This window comes from Microtus pennsylvanicus, chromosome 1 (genome assembly GCF_037038515.1).
Source record: "Microtus pennsylvanicus isolate mMicPen1 chromosome 1, mMicPen1.hap1, whole genome shotgun sequence".
Classification (NCBI taxonomy): domain Eukaryota; kingdom Metazoa; phylum Chordata; class Mammalia; order Rodentia; family Cricetidae; genus Microtus; species Microtus pennsylvanicus.
This window is the reverse complement of record NC_134579.1, coordinates 204,063,168-204,086,133: the sequence shown is the minus strand read 5'-3', so window position 1 is coordinate 204,086,133 and position 22,966 is coordinate 204,063,168. Positions and strand designations below refer to the sequence as shown.

General features: G+C 41.1%; 1 protein-coding gene across 5 annotated transcripts in view; it reads right to left on the bottom strand.

Annotated features, from left to right (window-relative positions):
* The window catches only part of Raet1e (retinoic acid early transcript 1E), a 114,133-nt gene extending 104,858 nt beyond the window's left edge, over positions 1 to 9,275 (bottom strand). For all 5 annotated transcript variants that reach the window (XR_012907922.1, XM_075949504.1, XM_075949494.1 and 2 more), the window contains exon 1: positions 8,760 to 9,275. The gene's annotated coding sequence lies outside the window, so the exon portion shown is untranslated. The remainder of the gene's footprint in view (positions 1 to 8,759) is intronic.
* Between the last annotated feature and the right edge of the window lie 13,691 nt (positions 9,276 to 22,966).

The following is a 22,966-nucleotide window of genomic DNA, read 5'->3' as shown; positions in this document are numbered from 1 at the left end:
GCAACCTTCACAAGACAATTAAATGTTTGAGATTAAAAAGCTAAGCACATTGTTTTAATGACCCTGAATTGTAATGGCCAAATATGACATCATTTGTAGCATTGTCCTTTACTACTGAAGCTTGGTGAGAGGGACTTACAGGTTCTTCTATCAAAGATGCGAGGCTTGTGACATTTAGGAAAGCAACCCCTACCAGGCCATTTGAACTAAGAGTCAATGGTTCTAGATATCTGGGACTGAAGAATTAGCCATGATTAACACAGTTCCAGAACTACTGAAGTGAAACCTTTGCTGGAACATTCAATGCTGATCAACTGGAGTTGAGAAATTAGCAGTGACTACAAAGATACCAGCATCTTAGAGGTGAGGTCTTCTAGAAAGTGATGTAGGGTGTCTTTCTGTCTATATGTTGCTTTAATAAAAAAACTGCTTTGAGCCTATGGCAGGGAAGAACAGAACTAGGCTAGGAAAGCTAGGCTGGGTTGAGAGACGCCATGGATCAGACACCAGAGATAGACATGCGGAACCTTTGTGGGTAGGCCATGACCTCAAAGTGATACACAGATTAATGGAGATGGGTTAAATTAATATGTAAGAGTTGGCCAATAAGAGGTTAGAGCTAATGGGCCAATCAGTGATTTAATTAATACATTTTCTGTGTGGTTATTTTGTGGCTAAACTAGCCAAGTATCTGGGAACAACCAAGCAGCCTCTCTCCTTGCAACAAATTGGCCCTCCTCCTACAAATTGGTGCACCAACGTGGCCAACTAAATTCACACAAAACCTGAGAGGTCTTGAAGAGGAATCCTAGAAAAAAATACAGAGTTTAACACAGTTTTTTGCTGTTTGTTGGTGACTTGCTGCAGCTGTTTTGAAAGAGATTTTCCTGATTCCGCCATAGCAGGATAAATGCTATGGCAGCTTTAAAATGCCATAGAACTGCTTTGAGCCTATGGCAGGGAAGAACAGAACTAGGGAAGGAAACTAGGCTGTGTGCTGGGAAGAAGAAATGCAGAGTCAAGAGACGCCATGGATCCACCACCAGAGACAGACATGTGGAAACTTTGCTGGTAGGCCACAACCTCGAGGTGATACACAGATTAACAGAGATGGATAAAATTAATATGTAGAGTTAGCCAATAAGAAGTTAGAGCTAATGGGCCAAACAGTGACTTAATTTTTTTTGTTTTGTTTTTTTTTTATTTTTTTTAATTTATTTATTTATTAAAGATTTCTGTCTCTTCCCCGCCACCGCCTCCCATTTCCCTCCCCCTCCCCCAATTAAGTCTCCCCCCAGCCCGAAAAGCAATCAGGGTTCCCTGTCCTGTGGGAAGTCCAAGGAACCCCCACCTCCATCCAGGTCTAGTAAGTTGAGCATCCAACCTGCCTAGGCTCCCACAAAGCCAGTGCTTGCAGTAGGATCAGAAACCCATTGCCATTGTTCTTGAGTTCTCAGTAGTCCTCATTGTCCGCTATGTTCAGAGAGTCCGGTTTTATCCCAGGCTTTTCCAGACCCAGGCCAGCTGGCCTTGGTGAGTTCCCAATAGAACATCCCCGTTGTTTCAGTGTGTGGGTGCACCCCTCGCGGTCCTGAGTTCCATGCTCGTGCTCTCTCTCCTTCTGCTCCTGATTTGGACCTTGAGATTTCAGTCCTGTGCTCCAATTTGGGTCTCTGTCTCTGTCTCCTTTCATCTCTTGCTGAAGGTTAATATTCAGGAGGATGCCTATATGTTTTTCTTTGGGTTCTCCTTATTTAGCTTCTCTAGGATCACTAATTATAAGCTCAATGTCCTTGGTTTATGGCTAGAAACCAAATATGAGTGAGTACATCCCATGTTCCTCTTTTTGGGTCTGGCTTACCTCACTCAGGATAGTGTTTTCTATTTCCATCCATTTGTATGCAAAATTCAGGAAGTCCTTGTTTTTTATTGCTGAGTAGTACTCTAATATGTATAAATTCCATACTTTCTTCATCCATTCTTCCATTGAAGGGCATCTAGGTTGTTTCCAGGTTCTGGCTATCACAAACAATGCTGCTATGAACATTGTAGAGCATATACTTTTGTTGTATGATAGGGCCTCTCTTGGGTATATTCCCAAGAGTGGTATTGCTGGGTCCAAGGGTAAGTTGATCCCGAGTTTCCTGAGAAACCGCCATACTGCCTTGCAAAGTGGTTGCACAAGTTTGCATTCCCACCAGCAATGGATGAGTGTACCCCTTTCTCCACAACCTCTCCAACAAAGGCTATCATTGGTATTTTTGATTTTAGCCATTCTGACAGGTGTAAGATGGTATCTTAAAGTTGTCTTGATTTGCAGTTCCCTGATCGCTAAGGAAGTTGAGCATGACCTTAAGTGTCTTTTGGCCATTTGAAGTTCTTCTGTTGAGAATTCTCTGTTCAGCTCAATGCCCCATTTTATAATTGGGTTGATTAGCCTTTTACGGTCTAGTTTCTTGAGTTCTTTATATATTTTGGAGATCAGACCTTTGTCAGTTGCGGGGTTGGTGAACATCTTCTCTCAGTTGGTGGGTTGCCTTTTTGTCTTAGTGACAGTGTCCTTTGCTTTACAGAAGCTTCTCAGTCTCAGGAGGTCCCATTTATTCAATGAGGTCCTTAATGTCTGTGCTGCTGGGGTTATACTTAAGAAGTGGTCTCCTGTGCCCATGTGTTGTAGAGTACTTCCCATTTTCTCTTCTATCAGGTTCACTGTGTTCAAACTGATATTGAGGTCTTTAATCCATTTGGACTTGAGTTTTGTGCATGGTGATAGATATGAATCTATTTTCATTCTTCTACAGGTTGACATCCAGTTTTGCCAGCACAATTTGTTGAAGATGCTCTCTTTTTTCCATTGTATACTTTTAGCTCCTTTATCGAAAATCAGGTGTTCATAGGTTTGTGGGTTAATGTCAGGGTCTTCTATTCGATTCCATTGGTCGACTTCTCTGTTTTTATGCCAATACCAAGCTGTTTTCAATACTGTAGCTCTGTAGTAGAGTTTGAAGTCAGGGATGGTAATGCCTCCAGACGATCCTTTGTTGTATAAGATTGTTTTGGCTATCCTGGGTTTTTTGTTCTTCCATATAAAGTTGATTATTGTCTTCTCCAGATCTGTGAAGAATTTTGATGGGATTTTGATGGGGATTGCATTGAATCTATAGATTGCTTTTGGTAGAATTGCCATTTTTACTATGTTGATCCTCCCAATCCAGGAGCAAGGAAGATCTTTCCATTTTCTGGTGTCCTCTTCAATTTCTTTCTTCAAAGACTTAAAGTTCTTGTCAAATAGATCTTTCACATCCTTGGTCAGAGTTACCCCAAGATATTTTATGCTATTTGTGGCTATCGTGAAAGGTGATGCTTCTCTAATTTCCCTCTCTGTTTCCTTATCCTTAGTGTATAGGAAGGCCACTGATTTTTTGGAGTTGATCTTGTATCCTGCCACATTACTAACGGTGTTTATCAGTTGTAGGAGTTCTTTGGTAGAGTTTTTGGGGTCGCTTATGTATACTATCATATCATCTGCAAATAACGAGAGCTTAACTTCTTCTTTTCCGATACGAATCCCCTTGATCCCTTTATGTTGTCTTATTGCTATTGCTAGAACTTCAAGCACTATATTGAAGAGATATGGAGAGAGTGGACAGCCTTGTCGTGTTCCTGATTTTAGTGGGATGACTTTGAGTTTTTCTCCATTTAATTTAATGTTAGCTGACGGCTTGCTGTAAATAGTTTTTATTATATTTAGGTATGTCCCTTGTATCCCTAATCTCTCCAAGACTTTTATCATAAAGGGGTGTTGAATTTTGTCAAATGCTTTTTCAGCATCTAATGAAATGATCATATGGTTTTTTTCTTTCAGTTTGTTTATATGGTGGATTACATTGATAGATTTTCGTATGTTGAACCAGCCCTGCATCTCTGGGATGAAGCCTACTTGATCATAATGGATAATTTTTCTAATGTGTTCTTGGATTCGGTTTGCCAGTATTTTATTGAGAATTTTTGCATCGATATTCATGAGTGAGATCGGCCTGTAATTTTCTTTCTTGGTTGGGTCTTTGTGTGGTTTTGGTATCAGGGTAACTGTAGCTTCATAAAAGGAATTTGGCAATGACTCTTCTGTTTCTATATTGTGAAATACATTAAGGAGTATAGGTATTAGCTCTTCTTGGAAGTTCTGGTAGAATTCTGCATTGAAACCATCTGGTCCTGGGCTTTTTTTGGAAGGTAGATTTTTGATAACGGTTTCTAGCTCTTCGCGACTAACAGGTCTATTTAGATCGTTCACCTGGTCTTGGTTTAGCTTTGGTATGTGGTACTTATCTAAAAAATGTCCATTTCTTTTGCATTTTCTAGTTTTGTGGCATACAGGCTTTTGTAGTAAGATCTAATGAGTCTCTGAATTTCCTCTGTGTCTGTGGTTATGTCCCCCTTTTCATTTCTGATCTTATTTATTTGCGTGTTCTCTCTCTGTCGTTTAATTAGTTTGGATAGGGGTTTGTCGATCTTGTTGATTTTCTCCAAGAACCAACGTTTTGTTTCATTGATTCTTTGGACTGTTTTCTGCGTTTCTATTTTGTTGATTTCCGCCCTCGGTTTGATTATTTCCAGTCTTCTACTCCTCCTGGGCGCATCTGCTTCTTTTTTTTCTAAAGCTTTCAGGTGTGCTGTTAAGTCTCCGATGTATGCTTTCTCTGTTTTCTTTAAGTGGGCACTTAGTGCTATGAACTTTCCTCTTAGCACTGCTTTCATCGTGTCCCATAGGTTTGAGTATGTTGTCCCTTTATTTTCATTAAATTCAAGGAAGACTTTAATTTCTTTCTTGATTTCTTCCTTGACCCAGGTGTGGTTCAGTAGTTGACTGTTCAGTTTCCATGAGTTTGTCGGCTTTCTGGAGGTAGGATTGTTGTTGAATTCTAACTTTAATCCGTGGTGATCTGATAAGGCACAGGTGGACACTGATATTTTTTTGTATCTGTGGAGGTTTCCTTTGTTTCCGAGTATGTGGTCAATTTTCGAGAAGGTTCCATGGGCTGCAGAGAAGAAGGTATATTCTTTCCTATTTGGGTGGAATGTTCTATAGATGTCTGTTAAGTCCATTTGCTTCATTACCTCCAGTAGTTCTCTTACTTCTCTATTAGGTTTCTGTCTGATTGACCTGTCCATTGCTGAGAGAGGTGTATTGAAGTCTCCTACTACTAGTGTGTGTGGTTTGATGTCTGCCTTGAGTTTTAGTAATATTTCTTTTACATACGTGGGTGCTTTTATATTAGGGGTGTAAATATTCAGGATTGAGACTTCATCCTGACAAATTTTTCCTGTTATGAGTGTAAAGTGTCCATCTCGATCTCTTCGGATTGATTTTAGTTTGAAGTCAGTTTTGTTAGAAATTAATATGGCCACACCTGCTTTTTTCTTAGGACCATTTGCTTGGAAGATCTTTTCCCAGCCCTTTACTCTGAGTAGATGCCTGTCTTTGTGGTTGAGATGTGTTTCTTGCAAACAGCAGAATGTTGGATCCTGTTTTCGTATCCAATCTCTTAGCCTGTGCCTTTTTATAGGTGAATTGAGACCATTAATATTAAGTGATATTAATGACCAGTGGTTGTTTACGCCAGATATTCTTATTGTTTTTGGAAGTAGAATTTGTGTGTCTCCCTTCTTTGAGTTGTGCTAGTTAAGGGTCGCTAGATGCCTGAGTTATTGTAAGTAGTGTTGGCAATGTTGGATTCCTTGGGTTGCGATTTTCCTTCTATTATTTTCTGTAGGGCTGGATTCTTGGCTACGTATTGTTTAAATTTGTTTTTATCCTGGAATGTCTTGATTTCTCCATTTATAGTGAACGAAAGCTTGGCTGGGTATAGTTGTCTGGGCTTGCATCCATGGTCTCTTAGCTTCTGCAGTACTTCTATCCAGGACCTTCTGGCTTTCATTGTTTCCATAGAGAAATCAGGTGTAAGTCTGATCGGTTTACCTTTATAAGTTACTTGGCCTTTTTCCTTTGCAGCTCTTAGTATTCTTTCTTTAACTGTATATTTTGTGTTTTGATTATTATATGGCGAGGGGATGTTTTCCTTTGATCCAGTCTGTTTGGTGTTCTATATGCTTCTTGAATATTCAAAGGAATATCTTTCTTTATGTTGGGAAAGTTTTCTTCCATAATTTTGTTCAAAATATTTTCTGGGCCTTTGAGCTGTGACTCTTCTCCTTCTTCTATTCCTATTATTCTTAGATTTGGTCTTTTTATTGTGTCCCATATTTCCTGAATGTTTTGTGATGAGAATTTGTTGGCTTCGCAGTTTTCTTTGATCAGAGCGTTTATTTTCTCTATGTTGTCCTCAGAATCTGAGATTCTTTCTTCTATTTCTTGTATTCTATTGATTATGCTTGTTTCTGTAGGCTCTGCTCGTTGACCTAGATTTTCCATATCCAGCTGGTGGTCAGTTTGTGTTTTCTTCCTTGCTTCCATTTCAGTTTTCAATTCTTGAACTGTTTCCATTACCTGTTTGATCGTTCTTTCTTGGTTTCCCAGGGTATTATGTACGTATTTACTCATTTCTTCAAATTTTTGGTTATACTTCTCATCCATTTCTATAAGGGCATTTTTCACATGTTGTTTAAGGGACTCTACAGCTTTCATAAAGTCAATTTTTTCCACTTCTTCTGTGTTATGGTGTTGGAGACCTTCTGTTGTAAGATCGTTGGGTTCTGGTGTTTTCATGTTGTTTTTCAGATTATTGGGTGAATTCTTTCCTTGGCGCCTGCCCATCTCCTCCTATCGATGCTATCTAAGGGGTCTTTTAAAACTGGTTCAGGTTCCCCTGCTGGCCAGGGGCTCCTCTTACAAAATGCCCTTGCTCTGTTTCCTGGTTCCTGCCGGGGGCCAAGATCCCTCTCACCCCTCAGAAAGGTCTTCAGGAATAGGACCCGGCTCCTCCTTTGCCAGGGACCTCCCCAACCGAAGGCCTACCTCTTTGGTTTAATTGTAGTGGGGCGATCTGTTCTTGGTGTTGCGCGCGGTCCCTGCAGCCTGCTTCTGCTGCTGGGACGGTTCCCGCTGCCAGCAGCCTGTGTCCTCTGCTGCCACTCTGGTCCCAGTGGGTCCCCGCCGGCTGCGCTGGGCGTCCTCCGGCCGCGTTCCGCCGCCCGGTGTTCCGGCCGCGTTCCGCCGCCCGGTGTTCCGGCCGCGTTCCGCCGCCCGGTGTTCCGGCCGCGTTCCGCCGCCCGGTGTTCCGGCCAACAGTGACTTAATTAATACAGTCTCTGAGTGATTATTTTGGTTCTGGGCAAGTGGTTCTTTGCAACAGAAAAGTGTTTCCTGGAAATCACCACACACAGGCTGTGTTCCAGACATGGCCAAGATTGTACCTTGTGCTGGCAGCCTAACTTGGTAGTGTAGGAACCACCCAGGTGGTACCAGTTTTAATGGTGTGAAGGTGTTGTGGAGGCTAGGTGCTGTGTGGCAGGACTGGACTCCATGGAGGAAGCCCAGGATAGGAGACTTCACTAGTAAAAGTGAAGTTGTAGCAGAAGACCCCAGGATTATGGAAATACCAGAGTCATAATATGACCTCCAAGAACAGCAACATCAGAAGTGAAGCCAGCCAGAGCTTAGAAGACCAGCTGTGTGTGCCACAGAGGGTGAGCTGCAGAAGTAACTCTAGAGTTGATGATGTGCAACACATAGTTCAATCATGGACCCTGTGTCCGGGTGCTCACTGGGGACTCCACCCCTGGACCTGTTCTCAAAAAGAGTTTCTGGTGAAGGCAAACTATAAAGCCCAGATTAGGAGAAAAGTATAAGGAACTGCAGAATGTAAGAGCTTGCAGCAAAAGGGAAGGATTCAGAAAGTCCCAGCTAAGAAACCTGAGATGTCATCCCCAAAGAACAGCAGAGCTATAAGCTGTCTTAGTGTTCCATCATTGTGTAGAAACCACATAACTATGGTGATTCTTAAAAAAAAAAGTTTTGACTGGGACTTGCTTACATTTCAAAGGTTTTAGTCCATTGCCATCATGGTGGGGATTCTGACAGCATGCAGCAGACACAGTGCTGGAGAAGGACCTGAGAGTTCTACATCAGGACCCACAGGCACAGGAAGAGAGAGAGCCATTGGGCCTGGTTTGGGCTCTTAAAATCTCAAAGCCCACCCCCAGTGACTCACTTCCTCCAATGAGGCCACATCTACCCCACCATGGCTACACCTCCTAGTCCTTCTAAGTAATTCCAGTCCCTGGTGATTTAGCGCTCAAATATATAAACTTTTGAGAGCTATTCTTCAAATCACCACATAGGGCACCTCTTAAGTTTCCTTCCTGTGTTCTGCACCTCCACTCTAGACTGCAGGCCTGATCAGTGACTGGCTTTGTAGAATTCATCAATCCCTCCATTTCTACAGAGCGACTTTTACACAGCCAGCATCCACACACCCAGGATAACAGCAGCTGTGAGACAAAGCCTGCCACACTATTCCACTGTCTGCTGCTATCAAACCAAGGCATGATCACACAAACCCATAGGGACTTAGGAAAACTGTTGTTGTACCACTGGCTTTACTTGGGGAAGGGCATACACACACACACACACACACACACCACGATCACACACACACCACGATCACACGCGCATACACACACACAAACCCCAGAAACTGAACCTATGACAGAACAAATTACCCACTGCACAAAGGTCCTTGGGATCCACTAGAATTTTGAGGGGGTTGCTAACAAGGATATGGTGAGGAGTTACTTACAGGACCTGGGATGGACTCACAGCAGGTCCATCCCTGCAGAGCCCACATCAGCTCAGGCTGTGACTCAGGAGACAGCACCGCTGAAACTGCACAGCTTGCTGCCTTGGGACAGGTCTGGGGTCTTCTCTAAAGCTGGTCTGTCAGGTACTTCTTCTATAGCCTGGGTGAGTCCTCCAAAGCTTCTGAGTTCAGCTTTCTTAAACACAGGAAGTTGCTTGTTTCTCAGTGTCAGGACCTGCCCTTCCTCTGAAGAGAGTGTTGCCGTAGGAGGAAAGAGTAAAAGCAACAAGCGACCTTTCCAACAGGGCAGAGGACTTTGTCCCACAGACAGATGAAAGATTAAAACAAACCCCAAGGATCAACTCTGCACAGGACCCAGGTTATTTGATTTCCAGTCCCTTCTTGGCTTGTGAACGAGATCCTCCTTTGGGTTCAAAGTGGCAGCAGCAAAAAAAGATTGTATATGCTTTAAGATGTCTTCTGTTTCCTTAGGAAGGCCTTCTCCAGCAAAATGATTTTATAGCTTAACCTTTCTATCTTCAGCCACAAGGAGCAGAAAATAGAACAGGTTTCTATATATAGATACATAATTTCAATGATCTCAGTATCACTCAGAAGTCATGGGGTTCTCCAGAGTAACCTGAGGACTTCAGAAATTTAAACTGAGATTAAAATAAGTACTGCTACCTAATTGTAGAAGCACACCACACACTGCACTCTGCTCTAGACCAGTGCTTCTCAGTCTTCCCAATGCTATAACCGTGTGATACAGTTCCTCGTGTTGTGGTGACCCCAGCCATAAACTTATTTTCATTTCTAGTTCATAACTGTAATTTTGCTACTGTTATGAATTGTTTGGTAAATATCCAGTATGTAGGATATCTGGTGTCTGGACCCCAAAGGGGTCTCCACCCACAGGTTGAGAACTACTGTGTCCATGTTGAAGGTTAATGTCTGACTGCAAGATGAGGTATATTGCACAGGAAACTAGTTGGTTTTTTTGTTTGTTTGTTTGTTTGTTTGTTTGTTTTTGATTTTTCGAGACAGGGTTTCTCTGTAGCTTTTGGTTCCTGTCCTAGAACTAGCTCTTATAGACCAGGCTGGCCTCGAACTCACAGAGATCCGCCTGCCTCTGCCTCCCGAGTGCTGGGATTAAAGGCGTGCGCCACCACCGCCCGGCAGGAAACTAGTTTTTAAGACATACAGTGTCCCACCCAAATCTTAACACAAAAGTCAGTTTCTTCAGAGTAATTCATAAATCAAGTTGCCTTGCTTAGGGAAGGCTTTTGTGGGCCTTCACTTTCTAGTTACTGGGCCATGACTTTTATGAGGACAAACAAGAGGAAAGTTTTTAAAAGAATGTAGTGAAAGGCAATTCTTAACAGTGAGAATTACTGGGTGTGGTAGCATACTTAATCCTTAAGCCACTCAGGAGACAGAATCTCATCTGCCTCTGTGAGGTTGAGGCCATTCTGAACTACTAGCTTGAGACAGCCAGGGCTATATAACTTTCTGAAGGCATTACATTTGTTTTTTTTAAAATCTTATTTTACATACAAATCCCAGTTCCCTCTCCCTCTTGTATTCCTGCTCCCCCCACCTTCTCCCCACCCCATCCCCATCCACTCCTCAGAGAGGATGAGGCCTCCCAAAGGAAGTCAGCAAAGTCTGTCACATCACTTGAGGCAGGACCAAGGCCTCCTCCCTGTATCTAGGCTGAACAAGGTAACCCTACAAAGGGAATGGATTCCAAAGAGCCAGTTCATGCACTAGGGATAAATGCTGGTCCCACTGCTAGTGGCTCCACAGACTGCCCATGCCACACAACTGTCACCAACATTCAGAGGGCCTAGTTCAGTCTTATACTGATTCCCCAGCTATCAGTTCAGGGTCAGTGAGCTCCCACTAGCTCAAGTAAGCTGTTTCTGTGGGTATGTCCGTCATGGTTTTAGCCCTTTTGCTCATAATATCGCTCCTCCGCTCTATGACTGGACTCCAGGAGTTCGGCCCAGTGCTTAGCTGTGGATCTCTGCAACTGCTCTCATCAGTTACTGGATGAAGGTTCTATGATGACAATTAAGGTAATCATCAATCTGGTTACAGGGGAAGAACAGTTTAGGTACCCTGTACACTATTGCTTAGATTCTTAGCTAGGGTCATCCTTGTGCCTCCCTGGAAGTTTCCCTAGGAGGCATTACATTTCTGCTAAACATATAAAAAGTTACAAGATAAATTCTATCCCTCTTGAACAATGATTAAAAGTCATTCCAGCCATAGACTCCTACTTTTCTTGGAACTGTGAAGAGAACTGAGACCACAAGTCAGCCAGTGAGGTGAACTGAACCTCAAAGAATGGGAGACTCCTCTAGGAAGAGCAGGGCCTCTACTTCACTCTTTCCTGAGAACGGAAGATAGGGATGGCCATCTACATAAAATCAGAAACCATAAAGATCTCTCATGCTCTTGGATTGGTAGGATCAACATAGTAAATAAACGGCAATCATACCAAAGGCAATCTATAGATTCAATGCAATCACCATCAAAATCCCAACAAAATTCTTCACAGACCTTGAAAGAACAATAATCAACTTTATATGGAAAAACAAAAAACCCTGGATAGCCAAAACAATCCTGTACAATAAAGGAACTCCCGGAGGCATTACCATCCCTGACATCAAACTCAATTACAGAGCTACGTAATGAAAACAGCTTGGTATTGGAATAAAAACAGAGATGTTGACCAATGGAATTGAATTGAAGACCCGGATATTAATCCACAAACCTATGAACACCAAACGTGATAGAAGAGAAAGTGGGAAGTAGCTGGCAATGCATGGGCACAGGAGACCACTTCCTACAAATAACCCCAGTAGCACAGACAATTAGAGCAACAATGAATAAATGGGACCTCCTGAAACTGAGAAGCTTCTATAAAGCAAAGGACACAGTAATTAAGACAAAAAGGCAACCTACAGAATGGAAGAAGATCTTCACCAGCCCCACATAAGACAAAGGCCTGATCTCCAAAATACATAAAGAACTCAATAAACTAGACATTAAAATTCTAAATAACCCAATTAAAAAATAGGGTATTGAACTGAACAGAAAATTCTCAACAGAAGAATTTCAAATGGCCAAATGATACTTAAGAACATGTTCAACTTCCTTAGCTATCAGGGAAATGCAAATCAAAACAACTCTGAGATACCATCTTACACCTGTCAGAATGGCTAAAATCAAAAACACCAGTGATAACCTATGCTGGAGAGGATGTGGAATAAGGGGAACACTCATCCACTGTTGGTGGGAATGCAAACTTGTGCAACCACTTTGGAAATCAGTTTCGGTTTCTCAGGAAATTGGGAGTCAACCTACCTCGGGATCCAGCAATACCATTCTTGGGAATATACCCAAGAGATGCCCAATCATACTACAAAAGCATTTGTTCAACTATGTTCATAACAGCATTATTTGAAATAGTCAGAACCTGGAAACAACCTAGATGCCCCTCAATGGAAGAATGGATAAAGAAAGTGTGGCACATTTACACATTATAGAGTACTACTCAGTGGGAAAAAAACAATGACATCTTGAATTTTGCATGAAAATGGATGGAAATAGAAAACACTATCCTGAGTGAGATAACCCAGACCCAAAAATATGAATATGGTATGTACTCAGTCATTAGTGGATTCTAGTCATAAACAAAGGAAATTGAGCCTATAGTTTGTGATCTTAGAGAAGCTAAGTAATAAGGTGAGCCCAAAGAAAAACATATATAGATCCTCCTGGAAATTGGAAGCAGACAAGATCACCAGGCAAAAGTTGGGAGCATGGGGGTGGGGGTCGGGTGGAGTTAAGAGGAAAGTGAAAGAGAGAGGGGAGAAGTGGAGGGTTGGGGAGAGCATGGGGGAGTGGGAGGGTTGAGATGGAGGAAGGACGGATATGAAAGCAGGGAAGGAAATATCTTAATTGAGGGAGCCATTTTGGGGTTGCCAGGAGGCTTGTCTCTGGAGGGGTTCCCAGCAGTCCACGAGGATGACCCCAGCTAGGACCCTGGGCAGTGAAGGAGAGGGTGCCTGAACTGGCCTTGTCCCGTAGTCAGACTGATGACTGACTATCTTAAATATCACCATAGAACCTTCGTCCAGCGACGGATGGAGATAGAGACAGAGACCCACATGGGAGCACTGGACTGAGCTCCCAAGGTCTAGTTGAAGAGCAGAAAGAGGGAGAAGATGAACAAAGAAGTCAGGACCATGAGGACTTGGTTCACCCACTGAGACTGTGAGCTAATAGGAGCTCACCAACTCCAGCTGGACTGGGACTGAACGAACATGGGATCAAACTGGACCCTCTGAACGTGGTTAACAATTGGGGCCGACTGAGGGGCCACTGATAATGGCACTGGGATTTGTCTCTACTGCATGCACTGGCTTTTGGGGATCCTATTCTCTTTTGATGCATATCTTCCTAAGCCTGAATGTAGGGGGGAGGGCCTTGGACTTCCCCACAGGCAGGGTACCTTGCCCTCACTTAGGACTGGAGGGGGCGGGGGAAGGTGCGTGGGGGAGCGGGAGAAAAGTGGGAGGAGGGGAGGTAGTGATAGTGAAAATTTTGATTGGTATTATTTGTAAAGTAATAAAAAAAATTAAAAATATATTCAAAAAACAAAAAATAACTTTTTACTCAGTGAAGCAAAATTACATTCTTAAAACGAGATTATTTATTTTATGAATATATATTTAGGTTAGTGAATAACTTGTCTGCCTGTAATATATGAATCAGAGAACAAAATGATCTGCTCATAGAAAAAGCAAATTTAAAATACTTCTTCAGTTTTGCAAAATTTTAAACAAATGTTTTAATTTCCCCTTAACGTTCCAAATTAAGCTACTTGCTATGACTCCTTAGAGGGGGTAAATGGTGAAAGATACAGACGATAGTAATTATAAAGCAAATTTCTTTATTTGAGGTATGCCAATCTCAAATCTCAGAATAAAAGGAATTTTTTTAATGTAAGCAAGAAAGAACAGAGATCACAGGACCCGAAATTTTCCACTTCATTGTTCTCTACACAATGGTGCACATACATACAGGTGAACAAAACACTCATATACACACAAGAAAATAAAGAAAACTGAAAATTAAGAAATAAATTGACCATTTGGAAGCTTCTTTATTTCTGTATGAACTCCCCTACCATACTCAGGATTTCAAAGAGATCACAGAGCATCTCTAGTTCACTTTGATTAGTATGAATACTGTAGCAATATTTCCTTCAATCAGTGAATGCTGGGTGTGTCCCCAATTGGTTGAGTCTTCTTTGCTTTCTTTTCCATACTCAAATCTTTTCGCTTTTTAGTTGAATTTATTTGTAAGTATTTAAATTTTTTTTTGGTGTTACTGACAATAAAATGGTTCTCTTAATTTAATTTTCAGATGATATGTTGCTTGTGTAGGTAAATACACTGATTTTTTTAATATTTTTTTGGTTTTGTAAGTTAGGGTTTCTGTGGATAATAGCCTTGGCTGTCCAGGAAATCTTTCTGTAGACCACTCTGGCCTGCTACTCGTAGAAACCCTCCTGCCTCTGCCTCCTGAGTGCTGGGATTAAAGGTGTTGCCTGCATAGCACTACCATGACGTGCTATGTTTGCTGATTTTTTTACCCTACAAGTTTTTACTCACTTCCCTGCTCTTAACCTCACTTAGATAGACTCTTCAGGGTTTTCTACATTTAGTATCATGTCATATGCAAGTAGAGACTCCTAAGCCTTCCATTTCCAGTCTAGATGTATTTTATTTCCTTTTCTTGTCAATTACTTTAGCTAGGCCCTCCAGTGCTATATTGAGTACAAGTTGTGAAAGCGGATACCTTCCTGAGTTCAAGTTCTCACAGTTAAAACTGTGCTGTTAGCTGTGCTGTAGTGTGAGTCTTGTTTCATATGTGTGTATGTGTGTGTTTGTGTGTATGTGTGTACAAAGACATTCTTCCCATACTTAGCTTTTTGGCAGATTTTACCAGAAGGCGTGTTGAGTTTTTTATTTTAATTTACATTTTATCAGCATAATTTACTGGAAATTTTCTTGGGAATTTCAAATCATGCACCCAATCCTGCTCATTTCTTATTCCATCCATATCAGCCTTTAACCCTTATAGTGCACCCCCCCCCGCAAAGACAACTGAAAAGAAATGAAAAAAAAATAAATACTAAGTAAAAACAAACAAGCAAAAACACAAACAAAAGAATAAGGTAACAAAAAAAACCTACTTCCATCCTGTCTCTCCTGTCTCTCTATCTCCTTTTCATCTGTCTTAGTGGTATTGGGAGCAAACTCCTTTCTTGAAACAGCTTTATTTGAAAATGTTCACTCTAAAATGAGTTGTTGGTCAGGTTCAAGGCCTCTGGCTTCTGGTACACCGTTAATACTGGACCCTCACCCAAATTCCTGTCGGATATCCTGCTGTTGCCCTGAGTCATGGAGATCCTGTGGCTGTGGTTCAGCAGAACCACTCCCTTCAAGCACTCCGGCAGGTCATAAATGGGGTAGGTATTGAAGTTGGCCAACTCAGAGTCCAGTGTGTGTGCCTGGGTGGTAGCTGAGTTGGTCCATCTGGGCCACTGGGACCATGACCCTCAGTCAAGAGGTAGAGCCAGCATTCCCATGCCCCTGGTGAGGGGTAAAGCAAACTGTCCCATGTGCAGGGGCCTCCTCTGCGATGAGGGGCAGGCAAGTTCTTCAGTACCTGGTCATTGGGACTAGCTCTTCCAGGGCTGGTGGTGTAGGGTGCTGCATCATCAGGGCTGGCCAACCTGTGGACCTGTCTGCTCTATGCCAAAAATAAATTACCTTCAACAGTGTCCAGGACTGGCCTCCACAAAAATAGTTTTACCATGGTAGAGGTATGGAAATTGAAGAAATATAAGTAAGGAATATGAAGTCAATAATAATAATAATAATAATAAAATAATAATAATAAGACAAAAAACATAGAAAGTATCGGGAGGGTATTCCAGTGACTGAAATCCTGAAATTTGCTTGCATTTATTTTTCCACAGCTTTTATACCCAACATAAACTGGGGGAAAGGTAACAAAAGACTCTATTAACATGATAGTTAACTCACACAGTCAACTGAGACATACAATCATTAGTATTCTGTTGTCTAGCTAGTGAGGTGTCCCAAGTCACCTGCTCTAGGTCATGTGAGCTGAAGATCCCCCTTCCCTAGGTGACCTCATGGTAACAATAGATGGTGTGGGAGAATTGTCTGTACTCTGTCAATCATGTTTTAAATAAAACACTGATTGGCCAGGCAGGAAGTATAGGCGGGAAAACCAGACAGGAAGTAGAAATGATGTAATGAGAATAGGAGAATTCTGGGAAGGAGGAAGTTGATTCCTCCCACTCCTGCCTAGACCACCAAAGCAGCAGGATGTGATCTGCCCCACTGAAAAAGGTACTGAGCCACATGGCTAACATAGATCAGAAAAATGGGTTAATCAAGATGTGAGAGTTAGCCAGTAAGAGGCTAGAGCTAATGGGCCAATCAGCTTATCATTCATGGAGACCTGTGTGTGATTTTCTTTGGGGCTAAACAGTTGTGGGGTACCAGGCGGGACAAAAACCCCAACAACAAGCAGGCCCCCCTCCATGTTACAAATAGAAGGAGCAGAAGTACATTTTCATATCCTGACCACCCATCAGGATGACAACGAGCTATCTTAACATCAAAAGAGCCAGACAACCACCTCCTGGGTTAGAAGGAACAATCAAGTCTGTTATTCTCCAAACTCTCTGACCATCAGAGAAGGTGGAAATGGGCCTGCATTTTCAGGTCTCCACTTGACAGATGCACAGACAGGCAAACAGAAAGGCATGCACTGAGCATGAAGAGATGACTTCACCTTTCCTTTTTGGAGTCACAAGAAAATAGCCTGTCAATCATTGTCTGTAATCTGCCCCCTCTCCAGGACCTTTGAAACCTTTCAGAACACATCACCTGTTTCTGTGAGTTATGCTGTCTAGCAATGCTTCCGGGCCTGGGCCTCTGTTGAGACATTCACTGAGTAAAGAGGAGGAACGTGGGAAGAGAATGGGCTCGTCCTTTCCAGAAGACCCACATGTCAATCAATGCCCCTCAGTCATGGCTCAGGCTCCCAGAACTGAGTTCTTATTTTCTGCATGGATACCACTACTGCATCTGTTCACCACTGGGAAATTCTGCTTGCAGTATAGTCTTTAGGTATGTGTGCACACGTGTCTTTTTCGTGTTCACCTTCATCTGTGTGGTGTAATATTTTATAGTTGGTTCTCTATTAGAAATTTCAGTTTTATGAGGTGAGAAAATGATTTTTCCATCATTACCTCCAGCACTGTGTTCATACTTCTCTTTAATCTCTCAAATGGTATACGGTACAGTTAATATATTTTCATATTTAACAATATATAGCAACATATTGTATGTTAATATATTTTATTTATAAATTGTGTAGTAGTATAGTAATATACATAATTATATCAAGTGGTATAATATAGCACAGTTGCTTCTCTCATAAATTTCAGTTTGATGAGTTGAGAAATTGATTTTTCCATCTTTCCTTACAGCATAGTGTTCATATTTCCCGGGTCTCACCAATACATTTTGAAACTAATTCTGGGTGGTAGTCTCTATGTTTTCTTTAACTTTACCTTTTTCACATTGGTAATGACTGCATAAACATGACTTTCAGATTTAGAAAATGCTCTCTGAGTTTCCACCAACGTGTCTGTGTGGTTGCTTATTGTAAGATGTTTTACCCACTTGCCACAGTTTCTGTTGGGCGCCAATCTGTGGAAGACAGCCACTTGTTGGTTCCCGGCCACACCACTAGCTTAGACCCAACATAATCACACAAAAACTGTATTAGTTAAATCACTGCTTAGCCCATTAGTTCTAGCTTCTTATTGGCTAACTCTTATATTAATTTAATCCATTTCTATTAATCTGTATATTGCCATGTGGCTGTGGCTTACCAAGTAAAGTTCCCAGCATCTGTCTCCAGTGGCTCCTTGGCTTCTCCGTAACTCCACTTTTCTCCTCCCATGCTACAGGCCAAGCCAGTTTCTTTATTCATTAACCATAAAAGCAACACATAGACAGAAAGACCTCCTACACCAAAGCATATTACAGGTATACCAAATAATCCTACAGGTCAGGCAATTATAGAAAGGTGAAATTGAACTACAAAGGATATATTGAACAAACAGAAAGGGATGGAAAATACCCCCAAAAATAGATTGCATAATGCTTTATTAACCTTGAATTTTCTTAACGCTAACAATAAAGGGACAAGAGCAGCAGAGAGGCATTGGATAATGGAAAAAAACTTCAGAATTGAATCAACCAGTGTATTTGAAGGATGTGTTGACCTCACAATGGAAACCAGGAGATGTGCTATGTTGGGGAAGGGGTTTCACTCTTGTTTCCACAGGAGAAGAAAAACTATGGATACCATCAAAATTCATAAAGATTCACTTTGAAAAGGAGAAACCTTTGGAAAAAAAGAGAAATGGCAGCTCATCCACAATGGTGACAACCACACAGGTGGTAAGGAAAGACTATAGGGGTGTGGCAGGGTTCTGCTCTTATCTTCACAGGAAAATACACGTTTTCAAAAATTCAAGAGACCCTGGATGTTTGGATGCTGACAGAAGGAAAAATAACTATCCACTAAAGATCATCACGAGGCCAGGTAATGGATACACATACATTTAAACATGCATACATACAATATACATACATATCTATATATACATATGTATATATGCAGAGAGAGAGAGAGCTGGTTTTGAAGTTGGACAATGGCTCTGTACCTCTCTAAATCCAAGAATGTTGTTAAAAGAAACATTCAGAGTTTCTGTCTCATATTAAGAGCCATCTGGTATGGGACAGAAGGAAGATTTTAGAAAAATTTCACTCTCTTCATGTCTATTTTGTCTATATCATATTCTTTATTGAATGTATGTCTCTATGAATAATGTTTAAGTTTTCCACGATGAACAATAGACTTTCCTACAGATCCTTTTCCTGCAGTAACCTTTGACGTTTCCAGGAAGAAGATGGGGCCCTACATCAACAATTCCACCTGATTGATAAGGCATTGTGATGTTTATAGCACTACTATAAGACTGATTTTGGGGTGCCAGCTGCTGAAATGGTGCACCTTCTCATAACATTTTGGCCAGACCTCCAAATAAGAACTTTTGGGAAAACCCTATCCACTGCTCAGAAATCGTTTGCAACTATACTAGACAGCAATCTTGAAACTTAACCATCACTTTACTTTTACAGGATCCCATAAAGAGAACATCACACTCATGACAGCAGGAAGCAATTCTAAAGGACAATGCCCCCTCTCCCAAAGAAGTTTGTCCTCAGGGTTGGGAACACTGTTTAGGGGTTATTAATTATTACTTGAATTAGGTAGAGGACTGGGGTGAAAACTATATTTGTTAAAAAAAAGGATAATAATAGTGGGTAATAGAGTGAATATTTGTGAGTTCTTATTTATGGATAACTTACATTGGTATAGTGTTTATATATTGATACAAATTATATTTGTTATTTCTGCTTACAATATTTGTGCACCTATGCAAAGTTATTATGTCAGATTATATACATGCATGTTTCTACCTCTGTATATTGATACAACCTTTATTTTCATATTGTATTACATATTATTCTTACCTTTGAACAAGGTACACATTGTTTACATTTTAAGGTCATTGTCCTCATTTGCTGCACAAGTGTTTACAGATTATTTAATATCCTGACATGAAGCCTTAGTCTTTAAGTTATACAGGTATTAAGTTGTTCATGTTTGTTATACATACAGTCAGATTGATTAGGTTCTTTAGATACATAAAGATTGTATTCTGCTTATATAGGTAATCTTCAACCACTTCAAGGATCTATAGAATATGGCATTTAAATGACTTAGGGTTCTGTTGACATGAGACATGATTGCTCCTGACAGCACCAATCTATTCCTGAGAGAATGCTGAGCACCAAAGACACTCCACTCAGTGTTTGTTTTCTTCTTGGCACAATTGGCCTTTGGGAAAGGAACTGCCCATGCCTCAACCACTGACAAAGTACATGGCATCCATAAATGGATAAGCAGGACACAAGGAAAAAGACTGTCAAACCTTGCCAAGACACGTTAAGACAGTTCTGAAATTTTTTCTGCCTCTGAAAATGGTCTGTCAGTTATGCTAGGCCTTATCCAAAGTTGGTTGCTTTGATGTTGCAAATGAGACTTTGGGTGATTACATAGGTAGCTAATTGTCTCTGTCATTCTGATCACTTTGGAAGCTGCTTGATTGCACTTCCTATCCACTCCAGTAATAGTTTTCCCTTCTTAGGCCTTTGATGGGGTTGAAGATTAGATAGTCATAGCTACTTTCCTCTTATGATTTAGCCAAGCTTATTTCCAACGCAAGATTTAGGCTCCTTGAAATAGAATGTTTATTAAAACATTTGTCATGTGTTTTTTGCTTAATATTGCTTATGTTGTTTATAAATTTATACTTGATATCTGTTCCTATTGTACATAGTTTTGTATTGGGTTTGGATCGCTCTTGTTTAGACAAAAGGGGGAGATGATGGAGAACCATGTCAGCCAATTGTCTTTAAGAGTTGGCTCTTCTTAGGGCGTGACTTCCATGGGACCCAGAGTAAAACATGAGCACCTCCAGGTGCACTCTCTCTCTCTGTGCCTTTTTCCACAGGACATTGCTGTGCTTGGATTTTTTTCATTTCCTGTTTCATGAATTTTCCCTTTTTAATAAATAAAATATTGTTTTCTCCTTAACTAGCTTGGTTATTTTAATATTAATTGTGTTTTTAAAACTTGGTGTTAATTTTTTCTCATGTTAAAATATTTCCTAGTTTTCCTATGAATTCCCAATTTAACACATAGCTATAGGAAAGCATGTTCTTCAACACTAAAATGGTGGAGGGTTTCCCACAAATCTTCCTGCTACAGATTTTGTATTTATTGCTATGGTTGTCAGGTAGCATTTTTATTATTTTATTTTATAGAATGACTTTTAAACTGTCCACTGTAGTTGGTCTTTTTTATTCTTTGTTCTTTGTAGGATCATCACCTGGCTCCCCAATAAATACATAGAGATTTATTCTTTCTTCTGGATGCATGGCCTTAGCTTGGCTTGTTCCTTACCAGTTTTTCTTGAACTATCCTATTTACCTTTTGCCTGTGGACTTTTACCTTCTCTATTCTCTATTCTTTTCTTTACTTCCTACTGCATTGCTGGCTGAGTGGCTGTGTGGCTGGCACCTTGTGTCCTTTCTCCTTGTCTTCCTTCTTTTCTCTCTCATTTATTTTCTTCTCCTGCCAGCCCCACCAATTTCTCTCTTGTGATTAGTTATTAACCGTTCACCTCTTTATTAGACCAATCAAGTGTGTAGGCAGTTTCACAGAGTTAAACAAATGCAGCATAAAAGAATCCAACACATCTTTGCATCATTAAACAGTCCACAGCATATAAGGATGTAATATATCTTTAACTAATATTCCACAGTAGTCTATACTTTATATTCTTTAAACTCTATTTGGTGGCTCAAAAATGAACTTTCATAGTGGCACACCCCTTTAACCCCATCACTCGGGAGGCCAGTCTGGTCTACAAGAGATAGTTCCAGGACTGGCTCCAAAGCAACCCTGTCTCAAAAAACAAAACAACAACAAAAACCCACAAACTTTTCTTGTGTTAGTCCTCATAATAGTCATGGTCCAGTAATTGAAAACTGAACCCCCCCCCAAAAAAAGGCCCTTCCTAAGCATGCCACTTTATTTACAAATTACTCTGAAGGAAGTGTCTGCTGTGTAAGACTTGAGTGTGAGGCTCTATTTTTTAAAAACAATTTTCATACAATATAACTTATATTGCAGTCAGACATTAACATTCTGCACAATTGAACTGATCCTCAACCTGTGGGTCAAGACCCCTTTGGGGATCACACATCAGTTATTCTGCATATCAGATATCTACATTATAATTCACAACTGTAGCAAAATTACAATTATAAATTAGCAGTGAATCAAATTTTATGGTTGGGGGTCACCACAACATGAGGAATTGTATTAAAGGGTTATAGCATTAGGAAGGTTGATGTTGTGCCCAGATTATGACCCCCAGAGAGAGACTACCAGAGAGGCCCAGACTGTAATAAGCAAGGTGTAATTAGCATAATGCAAACATGTTTGGAACTCCTGTCTCCAAAACCCCTTTGCAGCAAGTTAGAGAGAAGAGATGTGTCTCCTCTGCGGGGGTAAGCTTTTAAAGAAGGTTTTTGAAGCTGCTTTTGGCACAAGTGCAAGATCTTTTGTGTTCTCACCTCCTGCTTCTTTATCACCAGGTGGCTGGCTGGCTAAGTGACCTTGTGCTCAAATCTCCCGGGTGGGAGAGGGGAAGGCCACTGTCTTCGTGGGAAACATTCTGCTAAGAAGTTTCTTCTTACTCCTTTGAGAATAGGGGGTGAGGGTCCCACAGTTGAGAACCACTGGTCTAGAGCAGAGTGCCCTGTGTAGTGTGCTTATACATCAGGTAAAAGTACTTGATTTGTTCTCAGATTTGAATGTCTGAAGCTCCCAGGTTACCCTGGAGAACCACATGACTTCCGAATGATACCAGATGATTGAAATCAATATTTATGGACACATCCCCATAGTGGCAATTCAGTTGTGTTTTAATAAATAAAGCTTGCCTAGGGGTTGCGAAAGTAAAACTGCCCCACTGGTCAGCCTTACAGCCAAGCAGTGGTAACACACACCTCTAATCCCAGTGGCCACACTAGTTGCTGTAGAAATCGGGCTGTGCATACCTTTAATCCCAGTGGTGCACACCTTTAATCCCAGCCCTAGAACGGGTTATAAAACTGGAGGAGACAGTTCTCAGACACAGTCTCTTTCTGAGATTCCTGGACGCAGGATTGCCGTTTTGGACTGAGGTCGAGGTAAGAGCCAAAGGCTAGCTGCTTTGTTTTTCAGATCTTCAAATTAAACTCTCTCCGAGTTTTTATTAATTGTACTTCACATCCCTGCTCTACTTTCTGCTTTTTCTCATTGGTTGGAGACAGAAGTGTTAAACTGTGGAGTGGTTTGGGGGGTGAAGGTCTTCCTAAGAAAGCAGAAGACAG